Raw genomic sequence first — 19063 nt, forward strand, 5'->3', positions numbered from 1 at the left:
AGCCTGTGGAAATCAGATTGTGGTGTGAGCCCTCTTGTTAGCCAGCAGCGGTGCCGGCTGCCTTCTCACAGTGCCACTTGCCAACCAGAATGCAGGGACTTCACCGTGAGTTTGAGCTAAAACTTGCTTGCTAGTGAATGTTAGCACAGGTAATTTTTGGTTAGAACTTTGGTTTCTCTGATAACTTGTTTGACATCTTTAAGATTCAGCAAACCCCAATTCTGATTAGACTTAAAACCTATCAGTGCAAGTCAGACAGCAGTGATTACTCTGTTGAGACCTAGGGACATCCGTTTGAATTCAGTCCACACCCCATGGAGGAGCCCAGCTCAGTGCCAGGAAGTTTGTGAATTCCTGGGGCCTTCTAGTTTCATGGTTACATCTGCTGCCAAAAACCAGATCCTATGAAGTTAGTTCAGTTTAGTGATCTTCTCACCAAGCTTCAGGGGCCATCCTGTTCTGTACCCTGGTGATAAGGCACAGAGCACACCCTCTTTTTACCTTCAAAGAAAGAAGCCAGCCATTCATACAGGATACTGTGCATGCAGCAGACTTTCCTGAAGGTTTGGGGAGACAGAGCATTGATATCTCAGATTCGCAAACTTAACAGCCCCTTGAGGATCACTATGACCCAGGCAGAAGGCAGAATTTGTTTTTTAATCAAATCACGAATTAATGACTGAAAGCAGTATCTCCTGGCACAAGAAATTATGAGTCCTCTATGCTTGAAACAATATGAAACAGAGGAAAATTATTTACAAAACTTGGCTGAATGTGCAAATTATGCTTCCATATGAATAGCAAAGTAATTAAAACCATTTTCAGAAAGTGAACTGCTTTATTAAAACAGCATGCCAAAGCGGTCCAGAGTTCAAGATTTTGAAAACAAAAACAAAGTTGGTACTTGAATTCACAGATTTAAGCTAACTAGAAGTCAAAGAAAAGACACACTGAATTGTGAGAAGGAGCAGGGATCACAGCCAGGTGCAGGACGAAGTCTGAGCGTGACTGACCTTCCCTGGAGGTCCCGCCCATGTCACCTGCCCACTGGGTGTTTCCTCTTTTAACCATGCATTCCTTTGACTTTCTGTTGTTCAAATTTTTTCTCCTGGAGAACTTTAACTGGCCAGAATTGAGAATCCAATTATGAAAAGACTAAGCTAGTTTCATTATGACACTGCAATTAAACAAATATTACCCAAATTTGGACAGCCTTGTCCAAAGTTGTTTTATATTGTTTTATATTTAACAATATAAAACAAAGTGTCCCATTTAAAAATTGATAAAGCCTTACAATCAATATGAATTAAAATTTTTTAGTATCACATCATTATTAATGGCAAAAGTGTCCATTTATAAAAAACAGAACTTTTGTTGATTGCATTTATTCTTTCATCCTGGGATTTGGGGTTTTTTCAATTTTGTTTTTTAAGTTTGTTTTTAATTTTTGTTTTTTATTTTAAGTTCAGAAAGAAACCTTGTTGCCACCCTCTGCATACTCAGTCAAGGAACCCCAGACCATGCAGAAAGGGGCCATGGACAGTGGCTGCCCACCCAGGATGGACCCAGCAAAGGAGTCGATTTCCTGAAACAGTCCCTGCCCCTTTCCTGAGTGTCTGGGGATGGTGGGGATGACGACCATGTCTCTCCTAACAGAGCGTCTGCCTCTGGGGGTGTCCTGGGGCATGGCTTACTGAGGGCTGACTGTTTTAAAAATTCAGATTTCAGCTGGGTGCAGTGGCTCACGCCTGTAATCCTAGCACTTTGGGAGCCCTAGGCAGGGGGATCACCTGAGGTCAGGAGTTCGAAACCAGCCTGGTCAACATGGTGAAACCCCATCTCTACTAAAAATACAAAAAAATTAGTTCGGCCGGGCGCGGTGGCTCAAGCCTGTAATCCCAGCACTTTGGGAGGCCGAGACAGGCGGATCACGAGGTCAGGAGTTCGAGGCCATCCTGGCTAACACGGTGAAACCCCGTCTCTACTAAAAAAATACAAAAAGCTAGCCGGGCGAGGTGGCTGGCGCCTGTAGTCCCAGCTACTCGGAAGGCTGAGGCAGGAGAATGGCGTGAACCCGGGAGGCGGAGCTTGCAGTGAGCTGAGATCCGGCCACTGCACTCCAGCCCGGGCGACAGCGAGACTCCGTCTCAAAAAAAAAAACCAAAAAAAAAAAAATACAAAAAAATTAGCTGGGTGTGGTGACATGTAATCGCTGTAATCCCAGCTACTCTGGAGGCTGAGGTGGGAGAATTGCTTGAACTTAGAAGGCAGAGGTTGCAGTGAGCTGAGATTGCATCATTGCACTTCAGCCTGGGCAACAAGAGCAAGACTCTGTCTCAAAAAAAAAAAAAAAAAAAAAAAAAAAATTATTCAGATGTCCAGCTTCTTGTGAAAGAATCCAAAGTTCTGGCCACATGCTGGACAACAATAGCTGTAGCTGAGCACCTGCTGCCCTGGGAACAGGCACGTGCCCTCCAGGTGGTGAATGACCCACTTCTCCCTAGATGGACACAGCTTCAACTGTGTCCATCTAGGACACTTGGAACTCTTCCAGGCTGCTGCACTCACCAATGGCACCTTCCTGACCCCATGGGCATTTGAGTTTGTACTCCTGGCCAGGACCTAACACTGCAGACCGGATAACTTCCTGGGTTCTTGCCCTAAAGGAGGAGCTGAAGCCATAAGCGCAGACCTCTAATGTGGCTCAGAGACACCGTGGAGAGAGGGCAACCCAGGCCCAGGGTCTTGATGGCCCTGCCCCTGGACTTATTAGGCCCCCTATGCATAGCTCATAGTGGCAGTGATAACTAGTGGCAGTGATACCAGATGTCACCTAAACCTTCCCATTCATGCCACACCCACTGCCATTCAGCCTCAGGGCCATCCTGACCTTAGCTCCAGGCTCCTGTCTCATGTGGGACTCTTCCACCTCTGACTTTAGCTTCCATGAAGAACTGGCTCCTGAGTCCTGGCTCCCCATCCAAGACCCAGGTTCCAGCCCTCTCAATGGGCTCTCCCTAATAGAGGTTACCTTGGGTCTGGTGCTTACCCCGTTTCTTACACACCCCACACCAGCCATGGGCCAGCCACTTCCTTTGTGCCACAGAATGACTGTCAGGGAAGACCCTGCCCCTGTGCCCCAACCTATAGGCAAGGCAAGGCCTAGAGCTCTGCCCACCAGGAATAGCAGACCCAGCTAGGGAAAGGCAGGCTTTGAGATGCCCATGTGATGCTGACCCTCCCCCCAAGTCACGCCAACACCCATCTGCCTGATCCTCCTATGTTGCCCCTGAGGGTGCTGACCTGCACATCTGACAGGCTGTGTGTCCATGGATCCAGTGTGTCCATGGATGACCTGAATTCCAGGGCCATCAGGAAAGGCCTGTTGTACTGAGCCCCCAGGAAGCCAAGCTAAGCTGGCTACCCTGGGATCATCACCCTCGAGGTAGGCCTCACACCTCCTAAGACAGCCTCAAAAAAGCAAGTATGAGGTAGGTCCCCTTTCTGGCTTTGGGTAGGGGCTGCAGTTCCTCTTGCCATGTGGAAGCTTCTTAAATATTGTACTTCAATCCTTAAAAATATTCCCTTTGTTCTACATACCATTAATAGATCAACTCTCCTACAGCTCTGCAATCACTTCTGACTTGGCAAAGCTGAGCCTGAGCTCAGGGAAGGGCTCTGGCTTCAGCCTGGTGAAGTGGAAAGATCGTGGACCCTTGCACAGGATCCCTGTTTACATTTCTCTCCAGCACAGCCTCACCTTCTCAATCCTGCTCCAAAAACACCACACAATTTCCAGTTCTGAGAATGCACCCTGTTCTCTCAGCTCTGGGCTTTTCACATGCTAGCCCCTTCTTAGAACCTCCCTTCCTTCAGTTCAATACCTACCTGATTTCTATTCTCCTTCAAAACCCCATTCTAACTTCACCTCTTCTGGGAAGCTTCCGTGAGGCCCTCCCAGGCTATCATGTCCTTCCTGATAATGGCTCCTTATAGCACTGACCACTTATATGGAAGTGGTGCATTTGAGTCTCTCCCACTGTACCATGAGTCTTCAGTGGAAGAGTGTGTGTATCATTCATCTTTTTAATCCCAGCTCTGTCATCATAAGATGGAATTTAGGCATGTACCTGGTAGTTGATCAAGCTCTATATTCGTAGAACCCAAACCCAAACCTAAACCATGCAGAAAGAAGGAAATAATAGATGCTAGTCTAGAAATAATATAGACCAGACTAATTATTTAATAATAAATAGGCCGGGCGCGGTGGCTCAAGCCTGTAATCCCAGCACTTTGGGAGGCCGAGACGGGCGGATCACGAGGTCAGGAGATCGAGACCATCCTGGCTAATACGGTGAAACCCCGTCTCTACTAAAAAATACAAAAAACTAGCCGGGCGACGAGGCGGGCGCCTGTAGTCCCAGCTACTCGGGAGGCTGAGACAGGAGAATGGCGTGAACCCGGGAGGCGGAGCTTGCAGTGAGCTGAGAGCCGGCCACTGCACTCCAGCCTGGGCGGCAGAGCAAGACTCCGTCTCAAAAAAAAAAAAAAAAAAAAAAAAAAAAAAAAAAAAAAAAAAAAATAATAAATAAAGACAATAGAGAAAATACTCCCCCAACCCATACTAATGCCAATGGGAAAAAAATAGAGAAATCTTTAAAAACCAAAATTGGTTATTTGAAAAGATTAACAAAATTGACAAATCTTTAACTATACTGACCAGAAAAAAAGAAAGGATTAAAATCAGAAATCAGAAAGAAGACATTACCACTAACCTCACAAAAATAAAAAAGTATAAGTGAATACTATGAACAATTATATGTCAATAAATTAAATGACTTAGATGAACTGGAAAAATTCCTAGAAAAACACAGAAACTAAAGCTGACTAAAGAAGAAATAGAAAGTCTAAAGAAACCTTTAACAACTAAAGAGATTAAATTAGTAATGCAACAACTAACTGCAGAGAGAAAGCCAAGCCCCAATAGCTTCACTGATGAAATTAAACATTTAAAGAATAATTTGCATTTAAAGAATATTTACATTTAAAGGAATATTTGCATTTAAAGGAATTTTAAAGAAAAATTATTATCAATTCTTTGCAAACTTGAAAAGCTAGGAGTAAACACTTCCCAACTCATTCTATGGAGCCAGTATTATCCTGATACTGAAATTAGACACAGACATCACAAAAAAAGAACACTATGAATACCTCTTATGTATATGGATACAATGATAACAAAATACTAGCAAACTAAATTCAGCAACATATAAAACGGATTATACACAATGATCAAGTGCAGTTTATCCCAGGAATGTAGGGTTGGTTTAACATCCAAAAAATCATCAACATAATACCATATTATTAATTGTTCTATTAATACTGTATTAATAGAATAAAGGAGCAAAACCTCATAATCATCTCAATAGATACAGAAAAAAATGACAAAATACAAAACACCTTCATAATAAAAACACTCAGAATGAATAAAAGGGAATTTCCTCAACCTAATAAAGGATATATACTAAAAAGCAGCAACAACAACAAAAACATACATAATGTCACGTTTAATGGTGAAAGACTATATGCTTTTCCCCTAAGATCACAAAGGAAACAAGGATGTCTACTTACCACTTCCATTCAACATCATACTGAAGGTTCCAGCTATTGCAATTAGATAAGGGGAAAAAGGCACCCAGATAGGAAAGAAAGATGTAAAATGGTCTCAATTGGCAGGTGACATGATTTTCTTTGTAGAAAATCCTAAGCAATTCACAAAAAAATTAAAATACGTAAATGAATTCAGCAAGATTTTAGTACATGAGTTTACAAAAATCAATTCTGTTTCTATACACTCTCAATGAACAAGAAAAAAATGAAATTAGAAAAATAATTCCATTTACAATAACACCAAAAAAATGCTTAGGAATAAAGATAACAAAAGAAATCCAAATGGCATACTCTGAAAAATATGAAACATTGTTGAAAGAGGTCTTAAAAGATCAAAATAAATGAAAATACATATCATGTTTTTGGACCAGAAGACTTATTATTGTTAAAGATGGAAATATCCTAAAGTTAATCTATAAGTTCAATGCAATCTCTATTAAAATCCCAGATGGCAGCTGGGCACGGTGGCTCATGCCTGTAATCCCAGCACTTTGGGAGGCCAAGACGGGCAGATCACGAGGTCAGAAGATTGAGACCATCCTGGCTAACACGGTGAAACCCCGTCTTTACCGAAAATACAAAAAATTAGCCAGGCGTGGTGGCGGGCGCCTGTAGTCCCAGCTACTCGGGAGGCTGAGGCAGGAGAATGGCGGGAACCTGGGAGGCGGAGCTTGCAGTGAGCCCAGATCGGGCCACTGCACTCCAGCCTGGGCAACAGAGCGCAACTCCGTCTCAAAAAAAATAAAAAATAAAAATAAAATAAAATAAAATCCCAGATGGCTTCTTTGCAGAAATTGACAAGACAGTCCTCAAATTTATATGGAAAATCAAGGAACACAGAATAGCCAAAATAATCTTGAAAAAAGAAGAACAAAGCTGGAGGACTCACACTTTCCACATTCAAAACTTACTAGAAAGCTACAGTAATCTAAACAGTGTGATACTAGCATTAAGAACAGATCAATGAAATAGAACTGAGAGTCCAGAAATAAATTCATAATCTATCTACATACATCTATTGTCAATTAACTTTTTTTGAAATGGAGTCTTGCTCTGTTGGCCAGGCTGGAGTGCAGTGGTGCTATTTCAGCTCACTGCAACGTCTGCCTCCCTGGTTCAAGCAATTCTCCTGCCTCAGCCACCTGAGTAGCTGGGATTACATACATACACCACCACACCTGGCTAATTTTTGTATTTTTAGTAGATACAGGGTTTTACCATGTTGCCCTGGCTGGTCTCTAACTCCTAAGCTAAAAGTGATCCACCCATCTTGGCCTCCCAACGTGCTGGGATTACATGTGTGAGCCACCATGCCCAACTGCATTGTCAATTGATTTTTAACAAGAGTGCCAAGACCATTCAATGGGGGAAATAATAATCAATAATCTCTTCAATAAATGTGCTGGAACAACCGGATATCCACGTGCAAAAGAATGAAGGTGGACTGCCATCTTACACCATATAGAAAAATTAAAGTGGATCAACAACCTACATATAAGAGCTAAAGCCATAAAACTCTTAGAAGAAAACATAGGAGTATATCTTCATAATTTTAGATTTAGCAATAGAGTCTTAGATATGATACCAGAAGCATGAACAACAAAAGAAAAACTAATAAATTAGACTACATAAAAATAGTAAACTTTTGTACATCAAAGGAAATTACCAACAAAGTAAAGAGACAACGTACATAATAGGTTGCAAATCATACATCTGTTAAAGGGTCTGGTATCCAAAGTATTTAAAGAATTCTTACAACTCATCAGCAAAAACACACAACTCAGTTTTAAAATGGGCAAAGGACTGGAATAGACATTTCTCCAAAGAAAATATACAAAGACCAACAAGCACATGAAGATATTCAACATCGTTAGTAATTAGGGAAATGCAAATCAAAATTGCAACGACACACCAACTCACATCCACTGTGTATATATATGTAATAGGTGGATGGATATATATAATATTTTTATATAATTATTTATAATATGTATATATAATAAAGTTATTATATAATAAGTTATATAACACATATGTAATTTATTGATTTTTTTTTAGAAGGATCTTGCTCTGTTATCCAGGCCTGAGTGCAGTGGCACCATCACAGCTCACTGCAGCCTCAACCTCCCAGGCTCAAGTGATCCTCCACCTCAGCTTCCTGAGCAGCTAGGAGGTACTACAGGCAGGCACAACCATGCCCTGCTAATTTCTTAATTTTTTTGTATAGACAGGATCTCGCTATGTTGCCCAGGCTGGTCTCAAATTCCTGGCCTCAATCTGTTCTCCCAAAATGGCTGGCATTACACGCATGAGCCACTGCACCTGACTTAGGATGGATATAATTTTTTCAATGGAAAATAACAAGGGCTAACAAGAATGTAGAAAAATTGGAACCCTCAAACATTGTTGTTGAGAATGTAAAATGGTGCAACTGCTGAGAAAAGTTTAGTGATTTCTCAAAAACTGAAATATAGAATTACAGTATGATCAGGCAATTCCACTCCTAGGTATATACCCAGAAGAATTGACAATGTGTACTCAGCACTATGCATAATAGCCAAAGGTGGAAACAACCCAAATTTCCATAACAAATGAATGGATAAACAAGTTGTGATATGCCATGGAATAATAGTCATAAAAAGGAATGATGTACTGATGCATGCTGGAACATGGATGAGCTACCAATTTACAGGAAACACAGAGGACAGGGGACATGGTGAATAGCACCATGAGAGTGCAGTCAGCAAAATCCAGACTATTGGAAACTCTACAGATCAAATGACCTGGGTCTTGAGAGGTGGTAGGAGAACCTGTGTATTAACCAACTTTTAAAAGATGTATTTTTATAAAATAGATGAGATTTAATTATAGGGTATAGGGATACATATGTGGGTAATAATTAGACTATAAAACAAAGGAAGGGAGTGTCTACTGTAAGTCAAGGTAATGATGACTTTGGAGAAGAGAGTGGGGAGGTGCCTCTGGGCAAAGTTCTGTTTCTTGGTCTCGGTGGTGGTTACAAAGCTTTACTCTTGTAAAAATCCATTAAGCCATGCAGTTGTTTTATGTGGCTTCTTATAGCTTTGTTTATTTGCAAATAATAACCTGGTTCAGAGATTCTGATTCACAGGGTGTGGCGCAGAGTTCAGGAATGCTTTTAAATTTTCCCGTGTTGTGTGTATGAGCACACGTGCACACACACACACACACACACACACATATACATGCATACATATATATCTGTCTTCCACACTAGGCTGGTGCCTGTTTGAGGAAGGTTCATGGCTTGCCTCAATTAGGACTTCCCAGCCTCCAGAACTATGAGAAATAAATTTCTGTTCTTTATAAATTACCTAGCCTCAAGTATTATTTTATAGCAACACAAAACAAACCAAGATAGTTGCTATCTCTCTCCTACTGATGGATGAGCAGGGCATGCTTTGTTTCTCTCTTTCCATTCAGCACCCAGTACACAGTAAGTGCTCTGTAAATGCTGGTGAGGCTGGGCTGATGCACAGGTGGACTGACAGTGGGCATGCCAGACAAGATCCAGTGGCTCCTGAAGCAGCCAACTTACCCACAGCAATGCTGGGGGGCTGTGAACTTCCCGATCTCATTGAGGACCACAGGCGCATTCCACCTCTACTGGGCAGTAAAATCCAGAACGCCGGCTGCAGATTCCACTTAGAGCCATACCAACATCCTCTCTGGGCCCCACTAGCTTAAGACAGAGCCACAGACACAGGCGTCCAGAATTAAGAGACCATCTCAGCCCTGAGGCTGGTTTCTCACTACACAATGACCCTGAGAGAAACTTCCAGGACTGCAAAAGGCAGCCAGAAACACTGGGAGAAGGGAGGGAAGAAAGTGCCTCTGAAACAGACAGAAACACTAACACACCACCAGTGCCTCTTGCAGACATAAGCCAGTCCAGCTGCCCATGGGCTGGCCCAGGATCATACAGAACACTACAGATCAGGTCTCTGCCCAAGAACCAGTCTGTAGGGGCCACCAGAGCCTCACTGGAACAGGTTAATGCAGAATATAGTCATGTAAGTCCAAACGGAGCTACAGGCCTTCCCCAGTTAAAGAAGACAGTGCCCTCTGGGGTAGAAAGGAAAACAATACTCCTTATCAGCATGACCATCCTATGTTGAGTCTTGCGATGCATGTTTGCAACTTACTCGAAGTAACTATGGATCTTGTCCCCAACTCAGGCCAGCCAGCTGATAGGCCCTGAAGTCGGCAGCTGCAGTTGGCTGACTCTGAACCCAGTGATGCCTGCTGTTTGCAGGGAATGAGTTATTTACTTAATTATCTCAAAATAAAACACTCTTACATATTTCCTTAATTTAAAAATCATACACACACAGAAGTGAGGACTTCTAAAAATGGAAGCTGCATTACTGATGTGTAAACCAGAGAAAAAGAGGAGTTCTCAAATACATTCTGAGCTGGACTTCACAGCTCTGCTAGTTCCTTAAGTGGCTCGTGGAGCTGAGCGGCAGATGCAGGACAGTTTTACAAGGTGAAATATCTGAGAGCTATAAGACAATTCAAAAACAGACAATAAGTCAAATCCCATTGAATTGTGTTATTTTGAATATAAAGAAAGAAATGTACAAACGTTTAACAGAAAGTTAGATTCCCCCTGCCCCCACAAATTAAATCCAAAATTACCCATGTGAAGGCTTCACGGCATTACCCACTTTCCCCCAAGGCCCCCACCTGCTTGTTCTCTGGCCAGGCCTTGGTAGTGTGGACTGGTCACCATGTGAGGACAGTCCTCTGTGAGCTGCAGACCAAGGGAGGTGGCCTGGCAGCCTGCTGGAGGCCAGGCAAGGATAAAATCTACTATGAATCTGCTTTTTTTTTTTTTTTTTGGAGATAGAGTCTTGTTCTGTTGCCCAGGCCAGTGTGATCTCGGCTCACTGCAACCTCCTTCTACCTCCTGGGTTCAAGCAGTTCTGCCTCAGCCTCCCAAGTAGCTGGGACTACAAGCGCACGCCACCACACCCAGCTAATTTTTTTGTATTTTCAGTAGAGACGGGGTTTCACCATGTTGGCCAGGATGGTCTCGATCTCTTGACCTCATGATCCGCCCACCTAGGCCTCCCAAAGTGCTGGGATTACGAGCGTGAGCCATCACGCCCAGCCATCAGTCCCTTTTTATGCATAATAGGCTCAGAGAGGTCAGATGGCATGGCCCAGTTTGCACAGTAAGGTGATTGCCTGTCATGGCCAAATAACCACCACGTCCAGATAATCCATGGCCACTGGTTTCTGTAAGATGGTGAAGAGGCAGCCTCAGCCTGAGCCCTCTGGATTGTGGGCAAGGGGTGGTGTGGGGAAACTGTCCAGCAGCGATCTGCTATCCCTGCATTCCCACACTGCAGGGCCAGGGGTGCATCTGCATCCCACCCAGGGAATGCCCAGGCATGGGGCCTCAAGACACACTTAGCAGGAAGGCCCCAGGTGCTCAGAGGAGCCGCTGTCCTGGCAGGCTTTGCTGTCCACATTTGCCCCTTTTCACAGAGCCTACTGTCCCTGAAGTGCTCTGACCTGTCCACAGGAAACCAGGTCAGGCACAAAATAACCACCCTTGTCTCAAAGCAAGGGCCCAACTGCCTCCATTCCTTCAACACCTCTTCCTTCAGCCAAGGTCCCCTGAAGTCTTGTCCTGGGCACTGAATTGGGTGCTGGGGATGGGTTGGATGATGAGGAAGGAAGGAAGGTCTCTGCTCTCAAGAAGAGGTGGGTCCCCCATCCTAGGGCAGAAGGCACTGCCATCCTGAGTCAGCTTATCTCAGCTCAGATTTCACTCCCTCTGTGCTGAGCCCTGGGAACAGGGAGATGACCCTGCCATGGCCCTGCCCTCAGGGGCTCCCCATCACATGGGGAAGCCAGACACAAAGGTGAATTTGGGCAGAAGGCCCCAATGCCTCATAAGCTATCAAAAACCAGAGTCCACAGCAATGGGAAGAAACAAGGCAGGGAAGGCAACCTGCAAAGAAACGAGGGCTGGGGAGGCAACATGCAAACAGCCAGAGGAGACTGTGAGGAGACACCTCACAGACTCATCACCTCGAAGCGGAGCCCCAGGAATGAACAGTCAGCTCTAGGACATGCTAAATGCCCCAGGAGAGGTACGATCCAGGGGGCCACTGACACCACTCAGCCTCTGGAGGAAGGCATATTGGCTGAGCAGGATTTCCTCAGGTAGACACAGGGAAACCAAGCATCGCAACTGAAGGCCAGGTACCACAGATCTGCTGAATGAGACCTCGTGATTTTCAAACAAGCAGACAAAAGGGATTCATTCTATTCTGCAACTGTCAGGCATACTCAGACTGAGAGTAATCTTTCAAATAAACCTCAGAAAATGAAATCACGTATGCCATGTTCTAGCCCTGCAGTGGAAAGTGGTTCAGCCTCTGGTCCTGGAGTCCTGCCTGTCTCTTCTCCCACCCACCTCCCCTGCCTCTCTCCTCCTCCCAACTGCCCAGAAGGTGCCTAACTGCACATTCACCTTTTTTCTGCTGATTCTTCCCATTTCTGATATTAAGCAGCACTTTCTCTGCAAGCAAAGCTACACTAGTATAAGACAGATGAAACAGGGAAAGTCCAGGCTAAATTTTAGGATACTTATACAGAAATGCCTTGAGATACAGCACCTCACTCAGAAGCCATGCCTTATAGCTAGTGCTAATAAGCTTCAATTGCATCACAGAACTTTCTACCCTGTATGAGTTCTCTGACCTGGCTGTGAGCTTCTTGTGGGTGGGGTCTCAGTCATTCCCAAGCAGCCAGATGTGTCTCAGTGCCTGGCACACAGAAGGCATACGATAAATGTGTGCTGAATGAGTAATTCACAAGTAGGTCAATGGTTATAAATGAATGTTTTGGAAACACAAGCTGTCACTGACTTCCACATGTTGTGTTCTGCTTTCGAACGACCTGCCCTGAATATATCTCATACACAGTCTTGCATATGCCTGATTCAGACTTTTGCTCACAGCTACGGGGAGGTGTTGAGCTCTGCATGGGCCCGCGGATCCAGGCAGAAAGACTTCCGTGTCTGTACAGAAGCATTTGTTCATTGATCCAGTGGTTTATTTTCCCCTGGTTTTATTAAAATAGTGAAAAACACTAGCATGGAAAGGCTTACACTCAAGAGCAACACAATTGGAATGAGAGCATGGGTTTTCAGGGGTGCCCGAAGAAGTCCTTCCCCTCTGTTGTATGTCCATAGGTCTTAAGCCACTAGACTGAATTCATGTGTGAAGGAAAGGAACAAAATTCAAGAGTGTGTATGAAATGCTAGCAATATAGCCTTGAATGCTGTATCTGGATGTAGAGCAGGAAGCAAGGACTTACCTCTCTGAGAAGGGGCCCCACCCCAAATCGATCTACTCTGTCCCCAACACACCCCCTACATACGACCCACTCTGTGGAGGTAATAGGGAAGTCCTGCTCTGTGTCTGAAAATGAAAAAGGACAGCTTATTCCATTTGATGGTTTATGGAAAGCCATCAAATATGCCCCACTGTGCTGTATATGTTATTCAATTTCTCAGTAAATCCTTTGTTTCTGGAGGGCAAAGGTCACTGGCAGCCCAACCTCTGCCCAGACAAGGAGGGGACAGGCAGGGAGCTGGCAAAGGCACACAAGATCATGGCCAGAGGGTGAGCTCAGAGCCCAGAATCTGTCCCCTTAGGAGCATAGGGTCCCCAGGCTTTCAGTTCTCCAGATTTCGTTTCCCAACCTATAAAATGGGTACAAAACTGACATCCTCTCAGGATGTTATAAAGAGTCAATGATATTACAAATGTGAAAGCACTTTGGAACCCATAAAGTGCTGTAACAATACTGGTTGATCATGCTCTTATTAAGATTATTCTATTAATAACTCATCTAAAATTACATATTTATAGACGATGCATTTGTGCATCTATTGGGCCAGCTGCTCTCCAGGCTAGGAAGCCAGAAAGATCTCATGGAGGAGCTGGTCCTCCTACTTCCTTCCCTTGCTAGGGCCAAACCTGCCCGAGTGAGCTTCATCTAGAGGGCATCTCTCAACCTCAGCGCCTGGAGCAGCCCTCCACGTGGACAGCCGGGCCTGTCCAGCCCAACCAGAGGGGGCCGTGGACTTTGTCCATGGCAGTTTCCCAGACTCCATGGCAGTGATTTAGATGCCCCTGCCCCTAGCTACATGCTAGAACATGCACACCTGGTTTCTCCCAGCACTGACCTACTTATCCACCATTACTCGTCTACTGACACGTGTTTATTAAGCGTGTCCCAGAGGCCAGGTACCAGACCACTTGCTGCATATGACATGCAGACACACGTGGAACCAGGCCAGCTCTTGAACAATCACGACAAGTGTCCTAAGTGCTACCAAAGAGAAGGAAGGGATGATGTTGCAGAAAGTGGGGAGGGAGGGGGCAGTGCTAACCTGCTCTGGGATCTCTCTCGAAATTTCCTTTTATTTGTCCTACTCAGCTTTCTATGCATGATTTTACTCTGAAGTCACACCTTCTTTTAACCTGTAGAAAATTCTCGGTCATGTCATTCTACCACTCCTACTGTATCTTCTCTACCATTCTCTCCACATTTTCTCCTCCAGGATATTGGTTGTTAAAAACTCAGCCATTTCTTAAGTTCTCTTCCATAGTTCCATCTCCTTCTATCTGTGAGCTGCTTTTAGCTTTGGTCACAAATTCTATCTTTGACTAGCTCATCTATTGATTTAATTATCATAGCTTTTATACCTAGATTTCTACTCAGTTTTTTTTTCAGAGCCAATCTGTTCTTACCTTATACCTTCCTGGGTTTATTTTATAATTACTTTTTATGAATGCTGTTTCTTCTTTTTTGTAGGTCTTAAGATGCTTAAGGCTTTTGGTTTTGAGATTTTTCTCCTATTTCCATTTCTTTGGCAGTGAATTCGTCTCCTACTATTAATTTTGTCATCTTTCTTAGAATTGGTTTTTTCACATGCTTCAAAATGTTCACTTGCAGTAGGAATTATGTGTTTTGTTCTTCCCACTGCATTAGCCTCCCAGACCCACCCGCATCCTCCCAGGATTTTGTCATTGCTCCCATCTGGCCTTCTAGAGTACCCAGTCCAAACGAGGCTTGCTCTGACAGCTCCAAGCTCCTGAAGTGCCAAAACGGAGGAGTCAGCCAGTCCAGTCATTGGCCCAGGGCCTGGCCCAGGAACTACCTTTGAGGCTCCCTCTGCCCCCTCTTGCCCTCTTTGGCATGCAGGTCTTGCAAGCCTTAGCCCTGGTAGCAGTTCCAGTATTTTCCAGCCACCTGTCACAGGTGGCTGGATCTGCCCTGACTCCCAGTTCCCACAGCCCCTGACACAAGTGAGATGCTTTGGGCTCTCAGGTCCTTTGCCCATGTCAGAGCCCAGAGGTGTGGCCTCACTATCCTGTGGAACCCCAGCTGACAGAACCACTCACTGCCCAGGGATCCTCGGGGAGGTTGAGAAGGGAAGGCACATTGCTTTAAAGGCCCCTGTTATAAAGCCCTGGCCAAAGTAGTTGTGGCCTATGAAATGGACCTACGAGAAACACAGCAAAAGAGAAGGTGTGAAAACCAGGAGTGCCTCTCAGTTCCTGCATGAGGAAGCAATGTGACTGTTTGATGGCCCTGAGTTATGTGGGGGTCATACAGGCCCCTTAGCTAGATCATCGTTCCAACAGCACGAAGACATGAAAAAAACCTGTAGTTTGCAAGCAGTTGCCCCAGAGACAGACTAGCAACACCATGAGGCCAAATCATACAATTGCACAGAGAAGGCAGCCCTTCTGTGTGCCTGTGCAGCCTTCCTCCCTCAACTGGCATTGCACCTAGGGCAGGCCCTGGGTCCAAGGTGAGCAGTGATATCAGGGTTACTTTCCCAGGTCACTGATAGTAAACGACATGTGTGTGTCACTGGTCAGTTGCTATTGGTATAAATACTTTTCCTGTAATATATATGGGCTAGTATCCATTTGGGATGGTTCCAAAGTATAAGTTGGGGTTCTCCAGGTTTGGAATGGTGCATTTCAGAAGGTAAAAACACCAGAAATTAGAGTACAAGAAAATGATAGGTTAGACAGGAGTGTGGGGTAAGGAGACCAGCAGCAGAGAGGCAGGCAAGATTCAACATTTTGAGATTTATTCTGTGTTATTGGCAGGCCTTCATAGGCTTTTTAGCAGGGTAGTAACAAGGAAATATTTAGGAAGAAAAGTGGTAGCCACATGGACGAGCTGTTGGAGAGGAAGAGACTAGAGACAGTGTCTGGAGTCAGGCCGACCCCAGGTTCCAGGTTTATACCCTTCTGTAGGTGCTTTTGTTCCAACCTTGGTTCAGGTCCACTCCTTAAATTCATCAGAGTTTCCACTCCTTGAAGTCAGAGAGGTCTAATGAACACAGCCCTTTATGCATATTACCTTTCTCAGCCATCAAATCATCACAAATTAGAACTTGGAACTGGAGACAGCAAGTTACTTGCCTGAGTACACAGTTATCAGACAGGTGTATGGGCTTCCCAAGTGATGCACCAATCCTCCCTCTCCCCAAGCAGGATGCAGAGGGCAGCAAGGTAGGGGTTCCGAATGGGTGATGTGGCGCTCTCGCAGCAACCCAAGGCTCAGGTTCAGCTCTAGCCCTCAGTACTGAGCTAAAACTGGCCAGGTGCAGTGGCTCATGCCTGTAATCCCAGCACTTTGGGAGGCCAAGCTGGGCAGATCACTTTAAAGGTCAGGAATTTGAGACCAGCCTGGCCCACATGGTGAAACCCCATCTCTACTAAAAATACAAAAAGAGAAAAAAATTAGCCAGGCATGGTGGTGTGCACCTGTAGTCCCAGCTACTCAGGAGGCTGAGGTGGGAGAATTGCTTGAACCTGGGAGACGGAGGTTGCAGTGAGCCAAGATCACGGCACTGCACTCCAGCCTGGGGAACAAAGCAAGACCTGAAAAACTGAAAAAAAAAAAAAAAAAAAAAAAAGAAAGAAAGAAGAGAAGAAAGAAGAAGAAAGAAAAAGAAGAAAGAAAGGAAAGAAAGAAAGAAAGAAAGAAGAAAAAGAAAAGAAAGAAAAGAAAGAAAGAAAGAAAGAAAGAAGAAGAAGAAGAAGAAGGAAGGAAGGAGGAAGAGGAAGGAGGAAGCAAGGAAGGAAGGGAAGGAGGAGGAAGGAGAAGGAAAGGAAAGAAAGGAAGGAAGGAAGGAAGGAGGAGGAAGGAAGGAAGGAAGGAAGGAAGGAAGGAAGGAAAGAAAGAACTGAGCTAAAACTGAAGACAGTTACGGAGACCCTGGTCAGCCTCTCATCCCCTCTCCTTTCATGTCCATTCACCTCCAGCCCCAAGCCCAGCCAGCGGTCACTGGGGCCACATGTCTCCATCTTTGTGCTTTGCACATGGGTTCTCTGACCCAGCTGCCTTCCACCTTGATCTGCCTGAAGAACTCTTCGATATACAGCTTCTGTTATCAGACTCATTTCGGGGGCACAGCTGCCACAAGTGTGGCTTCTGTAGCCAGAGATCCAAGTTCAAATCCTGGTTCTGCCTCTAGTGAGTTGTGTGATCACAGTCAAGTTATTTCACTTCTCTGAACCTCAGCTTTTTATCTGCAGACAGGTGTATGAGCTTACATACACCTAAGTTCTAAGGTCATTTTAATAAATGCACACAATAGCTGCTGCAAAGCGCTCAGTATTTGCTGAAAACTACTGGCATCTAGAAAGTTCTGAGTCAGGGTTAACCACTGTGGCATGTATGGTAATTGCTTCCTCGAGAACAATCCTTCCCCTCAGCCGCCTGTGAGCTCCTCAGGGAGAGGAACCATCTTTGATTCATGGCTATGTTCCAGTGCCTGGAACAAGGCATACTTCGGAAATGCTTTTTAAACAAAGGAAGGAATGTGAGAATGAATGATGAAAACTCTCTTTGCCAAACATTCTACCAGTGACTCCTTTGGGAAAACTGGCTGCAGGATGGTGATTTTGATTTGCTGTAAACCTACTGCCAATTGCTTCCATCTGAGCTTTAGACAGGTGAAGAGCCTCCCCTCTCCCCAGGAGTGTTACATTTGTAGCCAGGGCACTGTGGATAATCCATTTACATGGATTCCCTTTCTGCAACCTCAATGACTCTGTCAGCTCCCAGCTGCTAAAAGGCTGCTTCAGCCATGACCTGGGACCATGACCATCATACCTGATTCACCTAGAACTCCCACCTGGACACCCCACCTGGATCTCCCACCTGGACACCCCACCTGGATCTCCCACCCGGACACCCCACCTGGATCTCCTATCCGGACACCCCACCTGGATCTCCTACCCGGACACTCCACCTGGATCTCCTACCCGGACACTCCACCTGGATCTCCTACCTGGACACCCCACCTGGGAGTCCTACCTGGACATCCCACCTGGACATTCCACCTGGGTATTCCACCTTTTGCCTTCCACACCTTTTGCCTTCCTGGCTTCAGAAGACCCAAAGCCAAGCCTGGCCACACCCTGGTAGTAGCAGAGCTTGGGCCTCACAGAAGCTGCAGATGTGGAGCCAAACTTTACTGTGGCCTGAGGACCTGGCTTTGAACCTAGCTCTGCTAACTGGCTTTATAACCTTGGGCAACTTACTTAGCCTTTGGAGGCTTGATGTCCATTTATCTACAATGGAAATCGTGCTAGCTACCGCTTCTTGAACACTCATCAAATTGCAGGGAAAAGCCTCATTGTTATTTCTATTCAGCATAGCCTTCTCAGGAGCATGGGTCTAGGTTTCTGGAGGATCCCTGAGGACCAAGAGCTCTGATGTGTGGAAAGAGCTACGGAGAGAAATGGGAAGAATGAGAGAGTGAGGAGTGAGGGGCAGGGGATACGGGGCCTTTGAGGAAGAAACTGGACCACAGCACCCTGACTTTGCTGCTGCAGTTACAGTACTTTACTTCCCAAGGCCCATAAGCAATCAGAGAAGCTAAGCGAGGTCTGAAGACAGGCATACTTTTTTGGATTCCAAATCAGCTGCTAAGTGAATCCCAGCAAACAAGATTACGTCACCAACAGCCCGGCTATTCCTGAAGGTGGGAGTTGGGGTAGGGTGGAGAGGACCAGAATGCTGAATCACAGCTGCACCCTGAAGACAAGGCTCCCAGGCCAGGTGGCCAGGGGCATGGAGCAGTCAGCAGTGATGCCTGGTCCTTCCCGCAGCATCCCACAGAGCAGGTAGTGCTAGGCCTGTGTGTCACACGGCAGAAGCAGGTCCTCATATTGAAGATAGCCATGCAAGCCAGCGTGTCATAGCTAGGGGGCTCAGAGAAGCTGCAGGGAGGGACAAGGGCTGCACCAGGGCTCAGAGGGTACCCACTCCTCATCGTGCCTTGTAGCTGGGC

The sequence above is a fragment of the Rhinopithecus roxellana genome, chromosome 11 (assembly GCF_007565055.1).
Source record: "Rhinopithecus roxellana isolate Shanxi Qingling chromosome 11, ASM756505v1, whole genome shotgun sequence".
NCBI classification, from domain to species: domain Eukaryota; kingdom Metazoa; phylum Chordata; class Mammalia; order Primates; family Cercopithecidae; genus Rhinopithecus; species Rhinopithecus roxellana.